Source organism: Tyto alba, unplaced genomic scaffold (genome assembly GCF_018691265.1).
Source record: "Tyto alba isolate M040663 unplaced genomic scaffold, T.alba_DEE_v4.0 Super-Scaffold_100000100237, whole genome shotgun sequence".
NCBI lineage: Eukaryota > Metazoa > Chordata > Aves > Strigiformes > Tytonidae > Tyto > Tyto alba.
In genome coordinates this window covers 9,187-32,814 of record NW_024881269.1, presented here as the reverse complement: position 1 = coordinate 32,814, position 23,628 = coordinate 9,187, and the positions used below count along the sequence as shown (strand labels likewise).

General features: G+C 39.0%; 1 pseudogene; it reads right to left on the bottom strand.

Annotated features, from left to right (window-relative positions):
* On the bottom strand, positions 1–18,613 carry LOC122154450 (annotated as a pseudogene).
* Positions 18,614–23,628: the final 5,015 nt, after the last annotated feature.

Below are 23,628 nucleotides of genomic sequence, written 5' to 3'. Positions count from 1 at the left end.
TCACCTCTGTACTCCATACGGCCTTTCCAGAATAGGCTCCTTAAATGGGGGTGGAATATGGCCAAAATAATCTGGATAGGCCACTTCTGAATATTCAGGAATAGACTTTGTGGTTTTCACCATTTCAATATAAAGATCACAGTCATGAACTGGTGATACATCAGAAACTTCAAGCATGACTTGTTCCCCTGATGAACTAGATCTGGAATCCTCCTCCTCGGAATCCACTCCAGTGCAGCAGAGTTTTCCCAGCCAGACAGATGATCCTTCAAAGAGGCTACTTCCACAGGGTGAAACATGTTCACAAGGTTTACTACAAGCAAGTGTGGTAAGGCCCGTTTTGCTTTCCTTCTTTATTACACACCCAGTACCATAATACTGATCATTTTTCGCACTGTTCTGCAGACTGATTCTGTCCAATCCTTTCACAATTTCTTGGCTTAGACACTGGCAAGTTTCTTTGGAAGCAAGTTCTGTTGCAAATACCTTAATAAAACAGTCGGGATCCTAGAATATTATTTTGATTTTAGTTTAAAAGTATGATTTTGATTTAACATGAAGCTACAGTAGTTCTGAGAATATAAAGTACACTGAGGCCCTTAGGATTAAGCAACTAGTATGCTGTGTGCCTTGAACACTATGGACTCTGAATTAACACAATGGGTACTGGTTATGGATCTTGACTTGAAACAATAGGTACCAGAGGAAAACTGGTACCTATTGTTCAAGTTCCCTTGGTTCACCAAGGGAGAGGTGAACATTAACCAAAGATGGAGTGAGCATGCGCAGGGATGGAGTTCAATCAGCCGACACAGTGAGGAAGACTATCGACGACCACCAGAGGACCCCGTCCAGTATAACCACGCATGCGTTAGGGACATTTGCATATGATAATAATTCCCAGGAAATAACATGAATATGTTAATCACTGCCCTCCCCCCATTCTATTTAAATCAATCAGTAAAGATGACCAATGATCTCTGTAGAATAGGAAGAGAGGTAAGATGAGGTAACAGAAAGCCAATCATTATTAAGGTCAACTTAAACTTTATGAATTTTGTTGATCTTCTGTAACCATGACTCTGCTGAAAAAGTGTATAAATATGTTGTGCTTTGTACCTGTCGACGAACACGTCTTTGGCGGAGCTATCCCCCGTGTTCCCCAGCGCTGGAATAAAGAAGTGCCTGCTTATCTGCTGTGTGTAGGTAAATTCTTTCGGATTGCGACTGCTAACAGTTCCTTTGATCATTTTGCTCATGTAGACTACTGTCTTTAATAGTTTCTTTCTTTGGTAGTTCCAGAAAGGCTGGCCTTCTATTGGATTCCTCTGTCAATAAAGGATTGCTCTCCTTCAAAGCAACTCCTTTTGTTGACTTGTTTGTTTCAGCAGAGTGCTCTTCTCCTGCTGTATGAACAACAATAGGTCCACTCAGATTTGCATCAGCTACAAAAGGCTTTGGTTCCTTGGAAACTAACTCACATTCCTTAAAAAATAAAAGAGAAAAAAAATATTAAAAAAAAAAAAATTAAACAGTTCCTAAAGTTTCATTAATATTAGAAAACCTTCTATTGCATTGTTCCTGAGGTATGCTTCGCAATAATCCAAAATAAGCATAACTTAAAAGACAACAGTTATTATGTTTTAAACTTACATGAACATAGCAATGAAGTTTCAGCTTTTACAAGAAGATAGTGTCACAGCAATAAACAAGTAGTTATTAAGTAGCAAGCTATCAAGTCAATGCAATTCCCCAGGTACTTCAACCAACTGCTTTAAAGAGGTGCACAGCATTTAAGGAAATACCTACCATGATGAATTTTTGTCAGAAGTCTCACATCCTTTCCTACAATTTTACTTCCTGCTGTGTGCAATAATCAGACATTAGAAAACAGTTTTCCTTTATATCTGCCAACAGCCCCCTTTTCAGTCAACCCATAACATCTAACTGAATAACTCACTATATAGCACTCTCATGTAGCTCTAGAACTGCTGACTCTCACTTTTTGGCTAGAGGAACTAACTAACCCACTAACATCTCCCCCTCCCACCCCCTCACCCCCCCCCCCCCCCCAAAAAAAAAAAAGGCAGACTATACCAGGGTCAATGCATCATGATGAGGGATGTGTGGGTAACACATACTTTACCTGAAAGTTTTCTAAAAGTTCCGGGAAAAATTGCTCATATATTTTCAGCTCTTCTATGGGTCTTCCCAATTCCTGTCTAGTTTCAGTTTATTAATATCAGTCTCAATATCATCATTCTGAAAGAGCACCAGAATAAATTAATCTTGCGTCCAGAATTAATGAACTTCTAAAATAATTACATTCACCTTTTAATTCTGATGCAGCCATTCCCTTAAAAGCTGAATATCACTATTTTAAAATTAGCTAAACTATCTCTTTCACCAGGAAGGTTTAAGCAGCTCAGTTTTACTAATATGCCAAAGCCCCCGTGTCAACAGAAGATTACAAACATCTAAATTTTCTTGCTTTCATACAAATATATTATGCACAGACATCAGACGACACTTCACATGAGATCTGTGCACAGTCCAACTATTGCAACCTGGAATGTGGAGATTTCATCTGACTGCAGTGACAAAAGCCTAACTGCTTCTATGGAAGATAATCCCTTCATCAGGGCTCATGAGATCCTTGAATAAAATTTGCCTGTCCATACAGTTCAATTAACTCCTGAATGTATGTTCCATAAAAATATAGAAAAAGGCTGTTCTGACCAAATGTTCTTTTTCATGTCCTGACTGGCAGCTGGAGAGCAGAACAAGACTTTCCCAAAGTGCTACAATACTGAGAGGTCTGATCTCTACCTCTACAGCTGGCTGAACTTCAAATTTACTGTGCTGAAACACTGGCCTAGTCAATCCCAGTCCAGAACGGCAGAGAAAGTTAAGAGCAGCTCCTACATACTGAGCAGCTCAGGTGGGAAGAATGGTCTAAGAGAAATACAAGTTAGGAACAGAACACTGCTAAGACTTTGCAGCTCTCTTCCACTGTACTCCAGACACATCAAGTGTGAAGCAAACAAGTTTTGATAAAAATCTGAACAACAAAGGCTGACATTTTCAAGCAGAACCCACCTTCAGTTTCAGCAGCTTCTTTAATTTTAGGAACTTCCCAGGAAACCTCTTCAAAGTCCTTTTACACTTAGAATATATATGGCTGTATACATGATTCAAGCAACTTAAAAACCCATTATGCCTGACTTCTGCCTGTCCATTTTATCTCATACCAACCTTAAAATGTTGGTCCTTACCATCATCATTTTCGGTTTCAACTTCTGGTTCTGTTTCAGTATCTTCATGATCATCACTTTCATCTACTGCATCATCCACTGTGATACAAAAAAGCTTTGTAAGGCAGATTACACATTTAATCCAAAACATTTAATCTATGACAGAGTTACAACACCGGTGGATAGGGAAGAGCAACAGATGTCATCTACCTGGACTTCTGCAAAGCTGCTGTACTGCATGACATCCTTGTCTCTAAATTGGAGAGGTGTGGATTTGATGGATAGACCACTCAGCCGATAAGGAATTGGCTGGGTGGTTGCACTCAAAGGGTTGTGGTCTATGGCGAGTAAAAAGCAGTGACGAGTGGCATTCCTCAGGGGGTGGTGTCAGGACCAGCACTGCTTAACATCTTTGTTGGGGACACGGACAGTGGGATCAAGTGCACCCTCAGCAAGTTTGCCTATGACACCAAGCTGGGCGGTGCTGTCGACACGCTGGAGGGCAGGGATGCCATCCAGAGGGACCTGGGCAGCCTTGAGAGGTGGGCCTGTGCAAACCTCATGAAGTTCAACAAGGTCAAGTGCAAGGTCCTGCACATGGGTCAAGGCAATCCCAACCACAGATACAGGCTGGGTGATGAGTGGATTGAGAGCAGCCCTGAGGAAAAGGACTCGGGGGTGTTGGTGGATGGAGAACTGACTGGGAGCCAACAACGTGCACTCACAGCCCAAAAAGCCAACCACGTCCTGGGCTGCGTGAAGAGAAGTGTGGTCGGCAGGTCGAGGGAGGGGATTCTGCCCCTCTATTCAACTCTCGTGAGACCCCACTGGGAGGGCTGTGTCCAGCTCTGGTGCCCGCAATAGAAGAAGGACATGGACCTGTTGGAGTGGGTCCAGAGAAGGGCCATGAGGATCATCAGGGGAATGGAGCACCTCCCCTACGAGGACAGGCTGAGAGAGTTGGAGTTGTTCAGCCGAGGGGAGAGAAGGTTCCAGGGGGACCTTACAGCGGCCTTCCAGCACTTAAAGGGGGCTACAGGAAAGATGGGGAGGGACAATTATCAGGGAGTGTAGTCAGAGGGTGAGGGGTAACAGTCTGAAACTGAAGGAAGGTAGATTTAGATTAGGTGGAAGGAAGAAATTCTTTCCTGTGAGCGTGGTGAGACACTGGAACAGGTTGCCTAAAGGGGCTGTGGCTGCCCCCTCCCTGGAAGTGTTCAAGGCCAGGTTGGACGGGGCTTTGGGCAATCTGGTCTAGTGGAAGGGGTCCCTGCCCATGGCAGGGGGGTTGGAACTAGGCGATCTTTAAGGTCCCCTCCAACCCAAACCATTTTATGACTCTCTGATACATAAACTCAAAAAAACTTTATGTTCTGGATTTACTTTCTTTTTTACTTACCACTTGAAAAAGCTGTGAAAACCAACTAGTAAACATTAATTACTAGTACAAGATCTACAAAATAAAATGCTTGTTTGACAATGTTGCAGACCCAGTTTATTACACTTCCATGAAGTTTTAAGTAAAATCAAAGATCTCTGGTTTAAACAAAACTAAAAAATACCCAACACCCTTCTGCCCCCAAAACCCCAGCAAGACAGCAGATGGCTATTAGAAATACTTTAGAATGTGTATGTGTCGAGAACATCTCAGCATGGCTTGAGGTCAGCACAAAAGGAGGTGGCTCTGACATGTTTTCCCAACACAAGTAGTAATGACCACATCCAACGAAACAACTGAGATCTCGGCAGCTTTTAGTCATGTCAGCTAGTGTTGCCCCTGTATCAGGGAACAGTGGGAGGAGACACCCTCTTCACCTTTTTTGTCTTGTTTAAGTGGGTGCGTAACAATCTAAGGAAAAAAAAAAAATCAGGAACATATCACTGGAGATTCAATCGGTGCGGAAAATACTCAAGGAGAGTGGTCACTGCAACTGCTCAGCCTAGACAGGCTGGCAACTAAATTTCACCCCCAAAGCATACAGCAACATGTTATTTTTTTAGACACGTGGAACCATTGGGACACTAAAGACTAGTTTCCACTTAATTTCTACTTACTTTGATGTATTTGGACTCCAGTTTATCTAGGACTTCTTCCCTTTTTAACCCAGAAAAAGAAGGGGAAGCAAACCAATTTACACATGACTAAGAAGAAGTGGGCTAACTCCTTAATATGTGGAAGTGAGCATTAGCTGGTTATTCTGGCAGGTGTTCTGCTCACTAGTGGCAAATTTGATCTTTTTTCTAGAGCTCTCATGTGGTTTGAGTGCTGAGGTTTTTTTGTTATGCTTTCTGAAAGGTTTTCCATGCAGAAAACTTTCCGAATGCCAGTAAACAGCTCACTCAGAGGCCTACAAATTATACTGATCTTCTAGTGTATTCAGAATGATTACATGTCTTGATTTTACAATACTAACTACACAAGAGTATACTTTTAATAAACTCAGATCTGTACCCACCCCAACATTCTACGTGTCTTTTAATACAGAAGTTTTTCCTGAAAAATAAAATCCTATGTATTCTATGCCCCTAGGTTTTTCATTTCTTTTTAAAATAGATAACAAATCTATTAAAAATAACCAACCACTATTGGTAGCCTACTTCAACAGAATACAAGGTTTCTGGTAGTAGTAAGTAGAGGTTTAATTTCTGTGGATTTTGGAACCCATTTCTTTGAAATGTCGAAAACACACTTGGAAGACAAAACATAAACAAACTCTGACCTCCTGCAGTTTGAGTGTGATCCATCTGAACCCCAATCAGATAGAGGTCTTCTTTCACGCAATGACCACATTTTATTTCAGGAGGTACTGTGAATAAGAAGATACTAAAAAGTCTGACTTTGCCTCTTCATTTTAAAGTAACTTCCTGACAGCAACTTCATCAGTTGCTTACTCAGGTACCAAGATATTTCACCATATATGAAAATGCATTCAATATTATCCAGAACTAATGAAGAGTGTTCACAATGGGATGAATCTATTTCCAACAAAGCACCATACAAATGCTCTGCAGACAACTGTTGCCTCATAGACTGCAAGAGTCCAAGAAAGCAGCTCTACCTTTCTCATCATGCAAATGAAGGACTAACCACAATAATTTAAAAAACAGTGCTTCAAATGGCATGTTAATCTAGATTCACTACATCCGGTTTTTTCCGAGTAACAGAAAGAAATCAAGGAAGATACACTCCTGTAAAACAGGGTGTACACTAGATTACATTTCACATAGGAGAATGCGAGTTAAAAAGAGAGCCCATTGTGCTGGGTTTGAGTGAGTGGGGAGGTTTTTGGTAGCAGGGGAGGGGGTGATAGGGGTGGCCCCCTGTGAGAAGCTTCTCGAGGCTCCCCCAGCTCCAAGTCAGCTCCACCTCTGCACCAAAACTGAGCCCATCAGCTGCGCCTCCGCGATAACCTATTTAAGAGGGGACGTGGTGAGGGGCAGTTGCTGCAGCTGCATGAACACCAAGGTCAGTGGAGGAACGGAGGAAGAAAGGAGGGGGGAGGTGTGCTGGAGCAGAGACCCTCCTGTATCCTGTGGGGAGATGGCAGGGCGGCCCCCCCTGGCACCCATGGAGATCTACGGTGGAGCAGACACTGATTTATGGCCTGTGAGGGACATCATACAGCCGACTAAGGTGGCTGCACCCGAAATCAGCTGGGACTATAGTGGGAAGAAGCAGCCCCTTCTGTTGTAGCTCAGTGCTGGGAGGATTGCAGCACGCAGGGGTGTCCCACGCTGGAGCAGCTTGGGAAGGGCTGCAGCCATGGGAGGGACTCCAGTTGGAGAAAGTTGGTGTCCAACGCCAGAGCAGTTTGGGGAACAATGTGGCCCGTGGGAGGGACTCACGTCAGAGAGAGTTTGTGGAGGACTGTGTCCTGTGAGAGGGGGACCACGATGGAGCAGGGGGAGAAGTTTCAGAAGTTCCTTCCACCCCCTCCCGCCCTGAAGTTGGAAGAAGCGGCAGCACTGACTGCACCCCCAGTTCCCTGCCCCTGGGGTAAGGAGGTAGGGATATCAGGAGTAAATCTGGGCCCAGGAAAAAGGGAGGGCTGGGGGGAAGGTGTTCTCAAGATGCAGGTAATGCTTCTCACTGTCCTTCTCTGTCTAAGTGTTGTTGTTAGTAACTGCATTAAATCTACGTTCCTTTTTTTTTTTTTTTTAACACCTAACGAGTCTGCCTTTTGCCCGTGACCATAGTGGGTGATTTATCCCACCCTGTCTTACCTCGAACCCCAAGCCTGGCTTATTTTCTCCTTCTCAGAGCTGTGGGGCAGGGGGGGAATGAGCGGCTGGGTGGTGCTCAGTTGCCCTCCGAGCCCAAACCACAACACCCATTTAAGTTTGTGGACTAATATGTGTAGCCTATGATTTACAGTCCAGGGTTTGATGAACATGACATTTTAGTTCCCATTTTAATTTTTTATTTTATATATCAGAACCATAAAATATGTGTAGACAAAATTTTAATCAGTTAAAGCTTAACATTAGAAACTGGTGCTCTACACTAACAGCCACAGGCCCTTTTCTAGCTGAGAAGAATATCAGAATCCAGGTTTTAGTGGAGAACACAAAATAACTGCAGTTGATTCCACCTTACTTAAAGCTATGCTACATACTCAAAGATAAAATACTACAAAATGAACATACCATCAGGAGGCAAATTGTACAGCTGAGCCACAGGACCACTGGCAGGAATAACTGGGAGTTGGAAATGGAAAGCACTTCTAATAGTTGGTAAAGGAAGACGATTTTTAGGAAAACATTTTCTCATTATTAGGCTGGCCGTGTTGATGAGAGGATCAAAAGTTCTTACTGCAAGGCACTCCTATTAACAGGGAAATAATGAAAGCATGATAAAAATTTATATAACACACACACACTGTGCAGATACAAAATTTGAAACAAACTTCTTACTGCTGTCATCCATACAGTTTTGCAGCAACTATCACTCAAATTTGAGAAACTCAGGGTACCTCTACCCCCACTACTGGCTAATCAGTATGACAACTGGACTTGATACACCAGAGATTAGTGTTTTTATGAAAAGATTTACTCATATGAAAGTGTAGGAATTTACAATGTCAAAACCCCTCAGGACTGAATAAAACCTCTCAAAATAAATGCACAAGACCTTCTGTTTTAAAGACACACCATTTCAAGATTTAATTTCTTTCCCCAACATTAAAGTTTAACTGCTCATTTACAGAACAGAATATTAAATATTTCTGAATTATTGTTCTTTCCCTCAATCTGCCAAAGAGAAATCCCAACATTAGTAATTACACAAATCTGTAAGACCAAGGTATCACACTGATCAAAACATGAGAAAACTCAGCACCCTGTAATAACTGATACAGAAGTTTCCTGTAATTTGTCTGAAATGGCTTTCTGCAAATCTAATCATGCCTCGGTTCTTATCCAACTCCACTAAAACTACTAGGAATGCTGCAGGTTTTATACAACTGTCCGGAGAGAACGAGTTTTTAACTCCTTGTCAGTTCCAATCCTGGTGCAAATTCTGCTGAGATCACATTTGTCAGGATCCGCTGCTGCCAGACAAGATAGCCAACGTCTGGGGACAGACGATCGTTTCATTACCCTTGGTTCCACCGCTTCATGAGCATCACTGACAGACTCGTCACTAGGACCCAAAACCTAATTATTCAGAAAGGTACCTGAAGAAACCCTGCATTTCTCCCTGCCATCCAACAGCTATTTTCAGATGTACGTATAAAGAAGATGTGCAGGAGTTATGCTAGAGATGACCGTTACTGAAGGGCTGAGGTGAGCGCCTGTAAAAGGCTCTTTCTCCACCCTGGATCAAGCCCAGTTCTGCAGAAGCAGCACAGCCTTTCTGGTGTGCAACTGAAGAGACGGTAACTTATTATTAAACGTATATGTACATACCACACAAATATTAAAGCACCAAAGACTCCAGATAAAACTACCCTTATTTCTAAATTTCCTAGCCTTGATTTTGTTTTAGCCACAGACTTAGTATTATCTCTACTCTGTGTGTGTACACACACACACATATACATCTCAACTAGACAAACAGTTTCTTGTAGTCAAACACTTACCTGATTTTAGCAATGCAGCAAGTGTGTCTAAAGCAACCCTGTCAACATAACAAGAAAAGTCAAACAACATTGTAAAGCTACATAAAATATTTACGGCTAACAGATATGTTTAACATCTACCCTCACATCCTTCTGGTTGCACTGTATCACAGACTTTGCTCTTAAAATTTGGTTTTAATAAAATATCATGCATCTCTGATATATCTGATGTATCTCAGATATATCTGAAGTCTGATGACGAAATCTAAAAATATCATTGCAATGGCTAAAAAAACTTTCCGCCTTTGCAAAAAAACACCAAAAGTAACAACATAATGTTTATGAACCATAATCAATGGATGAGATCCATTTGAAAGTCATGTTTTTATGTTAGCAGCAGAACAAGTACTCCCACACAGGAAAGGACATAATTTTAAAAAAATTAGGTCAAAACTGGCAGTGTATAAATAGATTGAGAAGTAATGCTCATCAATCTGTACTACAATACAATGTGTAAAATTTTGCTTGTACACAAAGATCTTGTCTCAGTTAACTCAAGATGTACAACTAGAAGATGTATATACTTCTTTTTATCCTCTTTGTAAAGGTAGACTTCATGTATCTGATCTTAGACCATAAACAAGGATATCACGATTACTTACATCATGGAACAGTAAGTTAATATGTCCAATTTTACCTGGGGCTTAAAGGGGAAGGGCATTTTGTTCAAAGATACTCCAGTGCCCACAGATAACAGATTTAGATAACATAACACTATTTTTTTGCACTGAATTCAGAATATGAACAACATAAGATTATTACTTTGCTATCCAGATGAAAAGTCCAGTTTTCCACAGGTATGTACTTCAAAAGAGGTGCTAATGTATAAAGAAGGGGCTACCTCCAGTTAGACCTATTTATCTATTTTTACCCTAAGTTCACTTAAAAAAAAAAAACAAACAAACAAAACAAAACAAAAAAAAACAACAACAATAAAAACACAGAGGGAAGCAAAAAAAAATTTTAAGTCATCACTTTAAGGTATGCAGTGAATTTATTTCTTTTTCTAACACACAATAGCCTACTGCACAGATATTGCTGGTGCTTGCTACTCTATGTTTTACGATTTTGCTCTGAGAGTCTATAATTGCTTTGAAATAAAACAGAAAGAAAATTCTATTACAAAATAAAACAGATAGTGTCGCTCTAAAAACTCAATGAAGATATGGGAGCCAATTCAACTAATTGAAAAATGACGGGATTATCTTCATCTGTTTGTCCTGATTTGAGGATAACTATTGTAGTTTCCATGCAGGAATCTTAGAGACAAAAAATAATATTTATATTCTTCTACCAGTACTGTGAATAGACATTCAAATATTTTCTGTTACCTTACTGGGGAAAATTAAACTGTCAGATTTGTGGTTCTGCTTGCCACCTCCTTCCACTCTGGCTTTCAAATATGAGTTACAATTAATTTCTCTAATATTATTTTCCATTTACAAGTAAGTTTTGAAATGTATCTAAGGTTTTTCTATATACTATATTAAAGAGACCTTACTTACTTCAGAAGGCTAGTGTTCTTTTTACTAAAAGGGCCAATGAACTTAAACGTCAGTTCTACTACTCCATTCTTTCCCAAGGACACTGCATTAACAGCTGCAAGAGTTAAAAACAATCCATTTTAAGATAGTAAGGAAGGCAAAAGAAAAAAATAAACTAAAATCTACGCAAGTTCATTTTGAAGTACAAAAAATGACAGATATGTTTGTGCTTTAAGACATACAATGACAAGCAAATAGTCTCTGTGCATAATTAGTGTGATAATCCAATCCTGATAAAATTTGAAAGAGAAGAAAAACATTATTACTTTACAAATAAAATCATATACTACTTCCAATGCATGCTTCTGCTCTCTTTTCTTCCAAAAAATTTCTTCCAATTTTCTTCCAAAAAAAAAAATCTCTGTTTGTCAAGACAGCAGGGTTTCTAAAATGTCAAATCTGACAAGTTTTATGACTTGTTATTATCCTTCAGTATCAGAATAGACAGGTACGTCCACCAGGATTTGAAAGCCAAGCATTCACTGTAAAATTTGGAAATGCCAACCGATCCAAGCTTTCCTGAGCTACATGTTAGGCATGTATGTTCTCAGAAACAAACAAACAAAAAAATCTATTTGAAAGGGAACAAAATAAATTACGTTAAGACCTACATTCTGCTCACTCAGTGCATACATGGCTGAAGCCCAATGCCCACTGAAAATACAAACTGCTGAAACAGGCACAGAAATTCAATTCCCAAGCAAGTCTAGCAATATGCACTCCTAATGAAGCAGGAAGAGAGCAACTAAAAATTGACTTCAGCATAATGAATGCTGCGATTAGTGTAGAATTTAGTACTTGAACCCAAGTTGCAATTTCATCATCATGAGCAGCAACATTACACCACTGGAATCTAAGAAAAGTTAGGACTCTATCCTGGTGGCAACTGTACGCAATGCTTAACCAGTACTACTTATCGGAATGTAATAAACTGCTACTTTTTCTGTTTATAAGGAGTGGGAAATACAAGATAGAACTGGTCTACGCAGAATCCAAATTAGACACTCCGTTCAATTTCCCATTTTCAGGATAAAGCAACTTTTCACCTAAGCTGTGTAACTATCTGTATTCAACGCTCCCATTTAGAAGCATTTTACCTCATTATCAGAAGTGCAAGAGAAATAAAGTTTCCACATTTTAAAAGAATTGGGACTTTATGAATTATAGGTGCTCATCTGAATGTCCTGAAAACATAAACTTACAGATCATCCTATGGATTCTCTTGGAGGAATGTGATTAAGTTCTCAATTTCTCATATTTATTTAAGAGGTTTAATGGCCACTTTGAGTTCAAAGGAAAAACTTAAGAGCATCTAAGCAACAGCAGAGATACAGCAAGAAACACACTACTTTCCTCAACTTCCTACTGCCTGCCCAGACAATGAATTCGGCTCTTGTGGAAGAGTATTAGCCCAATAGTAGGGCACTTCAACACAATGAATAAGGGAAAGGTTAAATAATTAAAATATGTCCTGTGTGAACCAAGTTTTACATTAGTGATCTACAATGAAATAAAATAGTAAAAAGAAAAATAAGTGAGCGTGTATAATAAAAAGAATAATTATTTAATTTGAAGTGCTTTCGCAAGCATAATGTTAGTATTTCTGGTTTAAATCTTAAAGGATCAGCATTTATGAAAGTTAGATGACTCAGTTTCACACATCCAATAGCACTGGTTAAAACCCCCGGCAGTGTTTGTATATATATATATATAAACACACAAACTGAATAAAAATCGAAGACACACGAGATGTACAAGCACGCTTCACAGCTTTTATTAGAATTCAAGCAATTTGAATTCTCAGATAAAAATAATTATTTTAAACATCTAACATTGAACAAGCATGTAGATCGGATGTTTCAACTGTATCTAGGTAAAAACTTTTGTATCACATGGGAAAAAAAATAACTATCAGCAGTACTTACAGTTGGTTGAGTAAACTCTTAATACTTGAAGACATGGCAATATTAGCCTGTGGTTTTGCAAATTCTGCTTCACTAAATTCAATGATATGTTTAGGGCACCATTAATTCTTGCTTTCATGCCAATCTTTGTGTCTGACGTCAAAGAAATACAAGATTATTCACACTAATTTTGAAGTTGTTATCAAAAAAAAAAGTTAAACGAACTGTGAATTTCTTCTGCTGTCAACTCTGCTAACCTATTTTTCATCATTCTTTCCTCCCCTCTATTTTACTCATCTTTGTGTTCTCCTTTACCAATTCTGAATACATGCACGCTTACACAATAATAGAAAGAAAATTTTTTTGAAGTTACAATCATAAAACTACAAAGTATTAAGCCATATTATGTACTGTATATCATTATCACCTTTTGGACCAATTTTTGCAAGAAGAGTATGAAGAAGCACCATTAATTCTCCAGTTGGTGGAGAGTCTTTGCTGGCAGTCAAAAGCAACTGCAATAAGATCTGTGTCCCTCCTTTAGTGACTAAGACGCCTGCCCTCCGACCGCCACCTAGGAATTAAAACTCAACTGATATCTCCGAAGCCAAAGAACAATTAAGAACCTAAGCTACAGTTATCATAAGGAAAGTCTTTAGAACAGAAATATTTTCCTCATATGTGACTGCACTATGAAAGAACCTGCTGGCCTTATACTTACAGCAACGTAAATTATTTGTGTATGATTATTTGAAAGGTGGCTTCAGTCTTTGTGTTCTTTTTATTCTGCATACAAATCACTGTTAGCAAACATTCGAAACAACCCCAAAAATTACTAAAAAAACACAACCCTGCCTCCCAAAGGAAAAACACAACTTCTGCAGAAGAATACAGGAATATAATCACAAATTGCAAACTGCTCCTTAATGAAAACTTACCAACTGACACAATCTCAATGAGGATATTCGATATATTTCGAATACTTTGAGGATCTTTTGTATTCTGCAATGTAAAATAGAGGGATTTCTTTACTTAATGTAGAAGTCTAATACAGTGGTTTAAATACTTACAAGCTCAGAGAAACTGCCACCACTAAATCAAACAGAATTTAAGATGTAACCACCCAGCTAATCATCTACTATGCAGCCTGAATTAACCAAAAAAACAATTAAAATTTAGTTTGCAATATGGCATATTAATTAGAACTGATAATTGACAAATAATTTCTTACAATATTTAAAAATAAGGGAGAGAAATTCTTAACTAGACCATATCTAATCATCACAGTCCTACACAAGTGTTGGAGACTAGATAGGATAACAACGTATTTGTAGTAATACAAAGCCCAGTGATAAAATGAAAACTTGCTACGTACCCATAACCACACAGATCGGAAGGTTTTACCTCTAGGGCTGACAGGATAACTTCTATTCCAGTGGAGCCCTTAGAAGTCATCTCCTTCCTTGTTTTTTTCTGCCAGTCAGAAAAAGACCATTTTTCTTTTAATATACTAGCTTGTGGGCAAAATGCCCTGTGATCACATACAGATTGATCAGAAAATCTACACTACACTGTAAATAATAAAATCTATTAAAAACTGCATATATGTAGATAATACTAACTAAAATAAATCAAAGAATTAAGTGACTTTAAATCTCATTTTTGCTTTCACTTGTTCAACAACTTGTCCTAGAAAAAAAACACTCGTAAGGGTAAAATCTGTAAGAAAGCTCTCTTCCAGATACTTCTACTTCTCAGTATATATATACACATGTATACGGTGAATTATCACTTAAATTATAGCTGTTTGACAATACAAAATGCACTCAGTGTAACCAATACTATATCAGACAACATTAAACATGGCCTTAAACAGGTGCTTTAAACAATCAGTGACAAAAAGCAGACGGCTAATCAAGTCCACCGAACAGAAACAACAATTAAAGTCCACCTCAGAAGAAATACGAGAAGGATGGCTCATCAAAAGAAAAACTACTAAAACCATAAAACTGAGATATTTACCTTGACTCTGAACCAGATGAAGGATCTCTGAGGTAACATATCTGGCATTGTCTGCTTCTCCTAATACAGAATCCAAATTGATCTTCTCCAGCTGTGACAGCAGAGACATAGTCTGAGAACTGGTAGAAACACTACAAGAAAGAATTTTTACATTCATTTTTCCACCTCGATCAGAGGAAAAAAACACTAACGACAGAAATCCCACGTCAGAATAAGGGGAGTTGCTAATTCACCTTCATACTTTATCTCAACTGGAGAACAGTCTTAATTCTCTTTAATTCTGGCAAATTTACAGATTTTACAAAGCCTGCATTGCAGCAGACTAACTATGTATAACAGCATCTCCAAGAGCAACAGTGAACAGGGAAATTAGTTGCAGCAAATAAAATCCAGATGTAGGTACAACTGTTGTTAGTTCTTCTGATCCTTAGAAGGATCCTTCTGTGCAAAGAAAAGAAGACGGCTGATCTACAGCTACTTAGTTTCTGCTCCCCGACTCCCACAGACAGACACAACCACTATGTTTGTCATCTCTGTCTTTCACTACTTAACCCAGATCTCATGTGTTCTGAAGACAACCGATAATTATTATACTGGGGTGGATTTAGACTTTTTTAGCATCCTCAGGTGAAGTTTACCAGGCTTGTTTGATCCCCTACACTGCATGTCTCCATGGGCAGGAAACCCTTTCTCCAGCCCATGACCAAAGGCCACAGCTCCAAATGCCCCTCACAACAGCATCTTACTTGCAAAAAAGAAGCAGGAACAAGCCTGACACCACCTCAGCTGCTGCCAAAGCGCACAGTGTGGCTCTAGCTACCCAGACAGCTTTGTGGATTTCCTCTTTCTCTGGTTAGGAAATCTTTGAGTAGATATAGAGGAAGCACCTGCCCGACAGTGAGGAACAGAGGGCTTCAGGGGTTCATGTTTAAAAGAGAACTCCCTCAACAAGAAAACATCTTCTCAGAGAAAGTCCCCTTGCTGCAGGGACGTTTCTCCCAGTCTCACCAACTCCCCAGAAGTTTAATCATTATTACTCTGATTACGATGAAGTGCTAGATTCACAACTCTCCAGGAGTCCCTGTACAGTACTTTGCTATGCAAATGCTAAAACACATCATTACACCTTCCTAAGTGTTTCTTCACAATGAGAAAGAGAACTCTGACGGCTGTCATGGCAGCTTATAAAAATTTAGTTATCTTAGGATGGTTTTCAGCTATTCATCTTGCAAGAAGCCTCCCAAAAGCTAATAGTCAAATGAAGGAAGTAATCAGAAACCTTCAGTTCACCAGCTGTACCTACTTCCCCTGAAGCTGCTGTTTGCACTCAGCCAGCGCGCTGCCATAGCAGGGAGCGTCTTCTTCCCTCGCAGCAAACAGGCCTGCTGTGTTTCAGCATGTTACAGGGAGCTTTTTGAAAAATATTTTGAAGTAGGCAGGCTTCTCATGAGTCTGGTTTTGTTTTATTCCAATGCAAACCAATTCCAAATTTTTTTCTCAACCACCTGCAGTTATCACGTAATCTTTAGAGAGCTGATACTTCTGATTATTGTACAGAGATAGCCGTGAACTAAAGTCACCATAATTTATTCATTACTTTGGGAACCACAGTTTTGAATTGCAGGGATGGAAGCTTTCCTTTTAACTCAAGAACTAAAGAAGAATAAACGGCACTTAAGTAGACACTTTGTAGAAATCTAATATTCTTTGTGATAGTATACTTCATGTATTATAATTAGTAGTATTTCCAATAATACCCACTGTTGATGGAGAGTTTGAGTTTGCTTATCATATCGCCTAAGGAACTAATACACCATAAATAGAAAACATAATAGTTTCTTTACTATTTCTTTTGATCCATCTCTTACACAAACAGGAGCAACCAGTCCCTGATATCTAGCTGTTCCACTGTTAAAGTCCGCAAAAGCAAAGACGATCCTACATGCAATGGTTTAAACTAAAATTTGTAATTCCATCCCAACACAGAAAATTAATCCACAGTAGAGCATGTCCTTCATGCAAATTCATCCACCCATTTAGAAGATAATTGGTATTTCAGAGAACTAAGGCTGAAGCAAAAATTCCCTATTTTCCCATCTACAGAATTTTTTTTTTTTTTTTTTATGATTAGATGGTCTGTTTTAATGAGGTGCTTTAACCTGTCATAGCTTAGGAAAAGAGTAAGACTGAAATCCTTTCCTGACACTTAAGAGATATTTTGTCTTCCATAGATAATCTCATAACTTTTTCAAATATTTGCTAAAACAAGTCATCATGAAAATAACAAACACAACTTTTCAATTCTTGAAACCTTCTGTAATCCCACTCTTGTTTGTCCTAACTGTTCAAGGTTTGTATACATCTTAGGACAAACATCGTGGCTTCCTATACAGTATTATAAACTTGTCCTTTAATTCATTCAATATAAATCATTTTATGTTTTGCCCATATTTGCTTGAAAATATTAAATTAGTCGATAACTGTTACAATGAAATGTAAGGTATATTTTATATTTTAACATGTCTAATACTAACTGAAAATTGTAAATTTAAAGAGTCATTTATTAAATATGAAGCTACTTTATGCTAATCAATATTGACTCCCTTGGTGTATCAGGACACACATTCTTACTAGGGGCTCATAATGCATATTTGATTTATCTTATTAATAAGATAAAGTCTGCTTTTTCACAAATCTCAAATAGCTTGATGTTGAGAAGTCACTATGGTTTTAAATTCACCTTTTTTCAGATCACGCTTTTGTTTTGTTCATATTGGAAACCTGATTCTTCAAATCACCATCTCCGATAACCTGGAGGATACCAAACAACTAGAAATTACCAACATCTTTTTTTCTTTAACGATGAAATGCTACTGTGATATTGGACGTCTCTACACTAGAAATGTTAAATAAGTTAATTTGCATTGATTGCATTTCCCCACATTGTCACAAGCTCTTCTCTCTTCAATCTATCTGATACAGCTTTTAAAACAAACTATTGCAATGGAACTATGGAGTATGAATCTGCATTATAATTCAGTCCTATGAAGTTCAGAGATAATCTGATCATAATGGAACAGAGATTTGTATCAGTTACTTAACAGGCAGTATTTTCATATCCGTGACAGAATTCTATCACACAAAGCCTTTGCTGAAGCCAATGAGCCCACCCTCCCCAGCAACTCCCATGGTAGCAGATAAACAAACCACAGGGCAGGTCCGGTCCCACAAGCAATCTGAACAGACAGAGGGCAGGTCTCAACCCCCAGGGGCAACGTTTCCTGAGGGGGGGGCCCTCTGGTTTCCTTAGATCACATTAACTGAACCTCAGTACTTCCATTTGAGATCTAGGATGAATGACAAATACTCCCACTGTGGAAAAAAAAAAAAAACAAAACAGAACACCAGTGTCCTCAAAGGGCACAGTGGTTAGTTTTAAGGTAGAAGACAGAGTAAAGGAGAAAAGGATGTTCAAAGACTGAGATGGTGAGCATGAAGAAGATAAAGCACTTGTTCTCCTGGCAAATGCAGGCAAGAAATCCAGTGAGGCACACACAGCCCCCTCACAAAGAGAAATTCGTAAGACTTCTCAAAAATCCTTGTTGTTCAGCGCATAATTGGGTTTTTATTACTGGTAAATTACACTCTGCAATCGCTAAAAGCCTAAAGCAGATGAAGTATGAAGCAAGGGCATTTCCAGACTGACCTGAAAGCAGAATCTTTTCCCAGCAGCCAGGAAGCAAATGCTCAGCTTTTCACAAGGATTCCAGATTGACTCGAGTTAATAGGTGTCCTAGATTTGCCCAAGTACCCTTCAGGTGTAAACTACCTTGACTTCCTTTAAAGAAAATCAATAGTTACGAGAGAATAACTGTGTCCCCCACAATGCAGACAATCTCACAAATTAAAGAGTCAGGATTATTCGACCTGGTCGCAGGTCTTACTGAGCAGGAAATATTAGATTCTTGAATTCAAGTAGCCAAGCGCTGTTTTGCTTGCAGCGCTGACCCCCTGTCAGACAGATGATGAACAGTCTGCCAGTGCCAATAGTGCCTACATATCACAGTGCACTGAACTGCTGTACGAGTGGAGCCAGCTGCAGAGCTGAACTATCTGGAACTGCAAGGTCTTAATTTGTTCTGCTCTAAATGTCCCACAAAGCATTTCAGTAAGTGCTAATGAGCAAATGCTTGAGATCAAGGGGGAAAGACAAGAAGATAAGAAAAAGCACAAGAACCTCTGCAAAAAAAACAAACAAAAAAAAAAAAACAAAAAAACCCCACAAACAGTGTGAAGGAGCAGGGAGAAAAAGGATAGAAATGTATATATCAGCAATCCAGAGAGTTGTGGTGGAACAGTTATGCATACGAAAGTACCAAAATCTCTCTTTAAAATTTTTCTAGGTGATGCAAAAAAGCCACTTCCAAACTATTTAAAAAACTTTTATTATTATGCTTATTTTGAATAAAGGGTTGATAAGGTAAAGGCAGAAGGTGCATGAGTCCCAATTTAAACATACTTTTAAAACATATTTAATGCCACTTCCCTGCCAGTGGTAGCAGAGCAGTGGGTAAATTAGCATCAGCTCATCTGCATTTAAAAGACCACCACCACCAATTTTACCAAAAAAAACCCAAAACAAACAAAAAAACCCACCCCCCCTCCAAAAAAAAAAGAAAAAAAATGGCCTTAAGTTGGAGGGGAACAGAGCCGAGCAGGGAGTGTTGACTACTAGTGAAACTTCAAGTTAATATATGCTGGATTCTGTGCAACCTCCACCTGCCTTTTCACACTGTCTGTGGAACATTGCTCCCTCCATCCTCCCAGCCTGCACAGGGGAAACCGGCAGCTTCTTCATAGGGAATTTCTCCAGACAGGTAAAGTTCAAATCAGAAAGCTGCAGTTACTGTAATTTATCTTCATGTTGGTAGCATTATTAAATGGACTGCAAGAAGTTATATATACAGGGTTCACCTTTTCCTTTCTCCCCAGAAATGCAAAGACATGCCTTATGGGACTTGTATTTGCCTCCCTCCTAGGTGAAGTCTTTGTCACGGAGCCAGTCACCTTCTCTGCTGATCCATCTTTTCAGCCCCAGGAAACTTTGCCACTCGCTGGCAAAGCTCCTGCCAAAGGGTGGGGGATACCACCCCCACCCCCCCTACCCCCGATACTGACCTTTCATGTAAGTTTTGGCATGTGCTGAAACATAACAGTAACACAGAACCCAGACTCCTACTTCTTGGATAAATACTCTAACCACAAAGCTACTGCACAGCATGGCAAGCACTGCCACAAAGCAATTTTCTTTTGCTCAAAACAACGGCTAAAGAAATGAACTGGCACCATTTCATTCACATGTGTCTGTGAGGCATTACTGGGAGTGTCTGTTAGACTACAGAGGATTTGTAAGGACACATCTGCCTGAATACTAAATTGATTGATATGCATTAGAAGAACAGCAAGATGCTTAGCCTCTCCAAGCCAGCAATAATTCTGGTCAGATCTTGTCACAGGATTCGGAGGAAATTCTACTGACCCAAGTTAGGTAGCGACCTGCAGGAGGGGCAAAAGGGGAATTAGTGATTCTGGTACTGGTGCTCTTAATGCTCGACCCTAATACCGTTCTGCTAGCACAGGTGACTTGACCTCAGGGCTTCTGCAAGGAAACATAAAGGGATGATGGCTAGGATCACAGAATCCAGATGTTGCTATCCTCTTTTATAAACAACGTCAACCCCCGTTGTTCTCATGTGGATGAAGAAACTTCTAGATTTGGGCTTTTCTTTGCTCTGCCAGGTTTGGGGTTTCCTCCTCCCCGCAGCCCCTGAAGATCGCACATCAAATACTTGTGAAGTTTCTTGTCCAAACTCTTCACTAGGGACACCAAACGAAGCCCTTTTTTTTTTTTTTTTTTTTTCTTTTTTCTTCTTCTCCCCCCACCTTGATCTCACCTATCTGTATCTACTGAACAGTCAAAACCAGCTCCTGTTCTTACAGAAAGCAGTGCTCTCATTCCCATTTTAGGCATTCATTTACTTTTGTGATCCTATATCTGCTGCTTTGGGGGAAGAGAAACCCAAATTCCATCTGTATCAAAAGATAAGAAAATAAATAAAAATCCCCTTCACCAAAATCAGGCCAGTGCCGGTCCCACGTCCCTTGTTTGTCTTCTCTCTTAGAGGAATCCTTTTTCATTTCCCCACAAATATCGGGAGCTTCATACCACAGCAGAAAGCTACCTGATCATCAAATTTACTCTCCATCAACTACCTAATAATGGAAAAAGGGAATTAAAAAAAAAAAAAAGTAAATGCTACTAACCAAATACTCTGCATGCACTGTCACATAGCTCTTCTTGCATCTTATTTAAGATTCTGGTAGTTAAACTGATGCATGTATTTCAGGGAGAAGTGAGTATATCCCTTATTTATTGTAAGCCACCCAGGTGGAATTTCTACATGCTCTAAACAGTCCATCTTTCAATAAAACTGAAAAAAATCAAACCACTCAGTACAGTAATGCATGACTCAACTGCACCAGAACCTGCAGTTAATTGTATTCACTATAAATTGTTTTCCCTTTTGTCTCCCATTAATCACTAATGAACAGTAAAGAAGGCAGACAGAAAACCAAACTGCCATCCTTAGCCTAACTTACAATCATAGCATGAAAAAATGCATAGTCACCATTACAGTATGTCAGTGTTGAGCACTTTCACTGTCATTTGGATAACATCCTATCTGAGAGAAATTCTCGTATCTTAAACACATCGGAACCTCACACCTGAGGCTCAAAACTTTTATTTTAACCAACAGCAACTCTGCTTTCATGTTGCTCTTTTATTTTTCCTTTTTCACCAAAACTGGAAGTTTTTTGTATATGTAAGAAACTATGAACTAGGGTATTGTTTATTGAAATTTATGTTAAGCTCAATGTAAAGGTTAGGCGGCAAAAGACAGAAAAACTGCTTATGCAAACAGCTGCCAGACACCGCTTGTGTGAGACAAGATAACCTGTGAGACAAGATAACCGCAATTGCTTACACAAACCAGATACCGCTTGTGCAAGCAGAAGGGGTACTGCTCAAAGACAACCACGGATGTAAAAATGTATAAAAAGGAACTGTTTGAACTGATCAGTGCGGCAGTTGGCGGAGCGCAGACTCCCCTGCCGTCCAGCGCTGTCTTTGCTCATATTCTACTTGCTATAATTAATAAAATTATAATTGGATTATGATCCACTGTGGTCTCAATTTATAACAGTATACACAGTTAAAACATATATATTTATATTTGGAAATTATACCAGACTGTCTTGCCATCAAGACCATTTTCTTGCAATGGAAAATCTCCCCAAAAAGTATGTTTTCAAACAACTGCCATGCAAGACAAATCTGCCAGTATCTGGCAAGCTAATGGCAAGCAAAGGGAGCAGTACTAGTCAGACAGGGCAAGATGACTCGGCCAGAAAACCAAACGTGTACAGAGCATGCCAGGTAAAGCCTCTCTGGAGACCATGGAGGCTGAAAAAAACCACAGTGTTATGCTAAAATCCTGCTATCAGAACTCTCCGATGGAGAAAACAAAGCTAATCTATCTGCTACTGATGGTGGAGGATGTTCTAACAAAATTCACATGCTTCAGTTGACCACAACATTTCAACATAGATCATGCCAACCTTGGAAGGATAACGTAATTAAAACATTTAAGTATTTTTGTATTTTCTTTTCTTAACTGTCCTCTAAAAAAAAAAAAAAACCAAACCAACACACAAACACAGAGAAGAGTAACAAAACATCACAGAAAAGGAAGTCCTTAAAAAAGCCAGAGACCTCCGAAATTTACCTTGGTTAATACTAGGACTTTTCTGGAAAGTACTTTGTAACTTTGTACTTCATTTGTTTCCAAAGACAACAGCTCTTTTCATCAAATCAAACTAGAAAAATCAAAACCAAGTATGGAAATGCACAGTTTGCTAAAACTATTAAATCTGTTCTACTTGAGTGTATTCTATTTTCTGTGGGTTTATTTTCCAGAAACTCCTTTTCTTAACTAATATACTTTATATAGAAGTAAAGGCCTATTTTTCAAGTCTGTTCACGATGTATTAAAAGAAGGTATTTGATTATCATAAATGAGTTGCAAAAAACACTATCAGATCATATTCATGAAGAGACAAAACAAAGATTCAGTTTTATTGTGTATATCTATCACAGTAAGTCTGAAAAACCTGTAAGATTGTTTGTCTCTATATATTTTCAATGTTTGCTTCGTCTCTGAAGCTAGGGGCATCCCAAAGTGTTTTCAAAGCCAGAACTCAGGCTTCACTTATGCCTATCATGGAGTTACTGATTTGAAAGGTTAAAAAAAGTAACCATGAAAAAGTGCACAGCAAAACAGTGATTTCTTTGCTGTGTATTTATCAGGTAGTGGAAGAAAGTAGCTGAGCAAAATCTTTGTAAATGATACAGATTAAAAAAAAAAAAAAAAAAAAACAAACCCAAAACAACAAAAAAAACAACCAACCAAAAAAACCCAAAAACCAAACTACCAGCTAGTACACGAAAAAAGGAAGGAATACAAAAGTTTAGAGGAGAATTGTGTCAAAAAGCAATGAATTAAAAAAAAAAAAAAAGAGAAACTCTGGGTATGAACTGATAAAACATGCAATGATTTAAAATGTCATAAATGCTAGGCAGAAAAACAACTAAATCAAACCCCTCCACTAGATGAGGTAATTCCATTCTGGGGTATGCTTCCAAAGGATACTTCTACCTCTCACA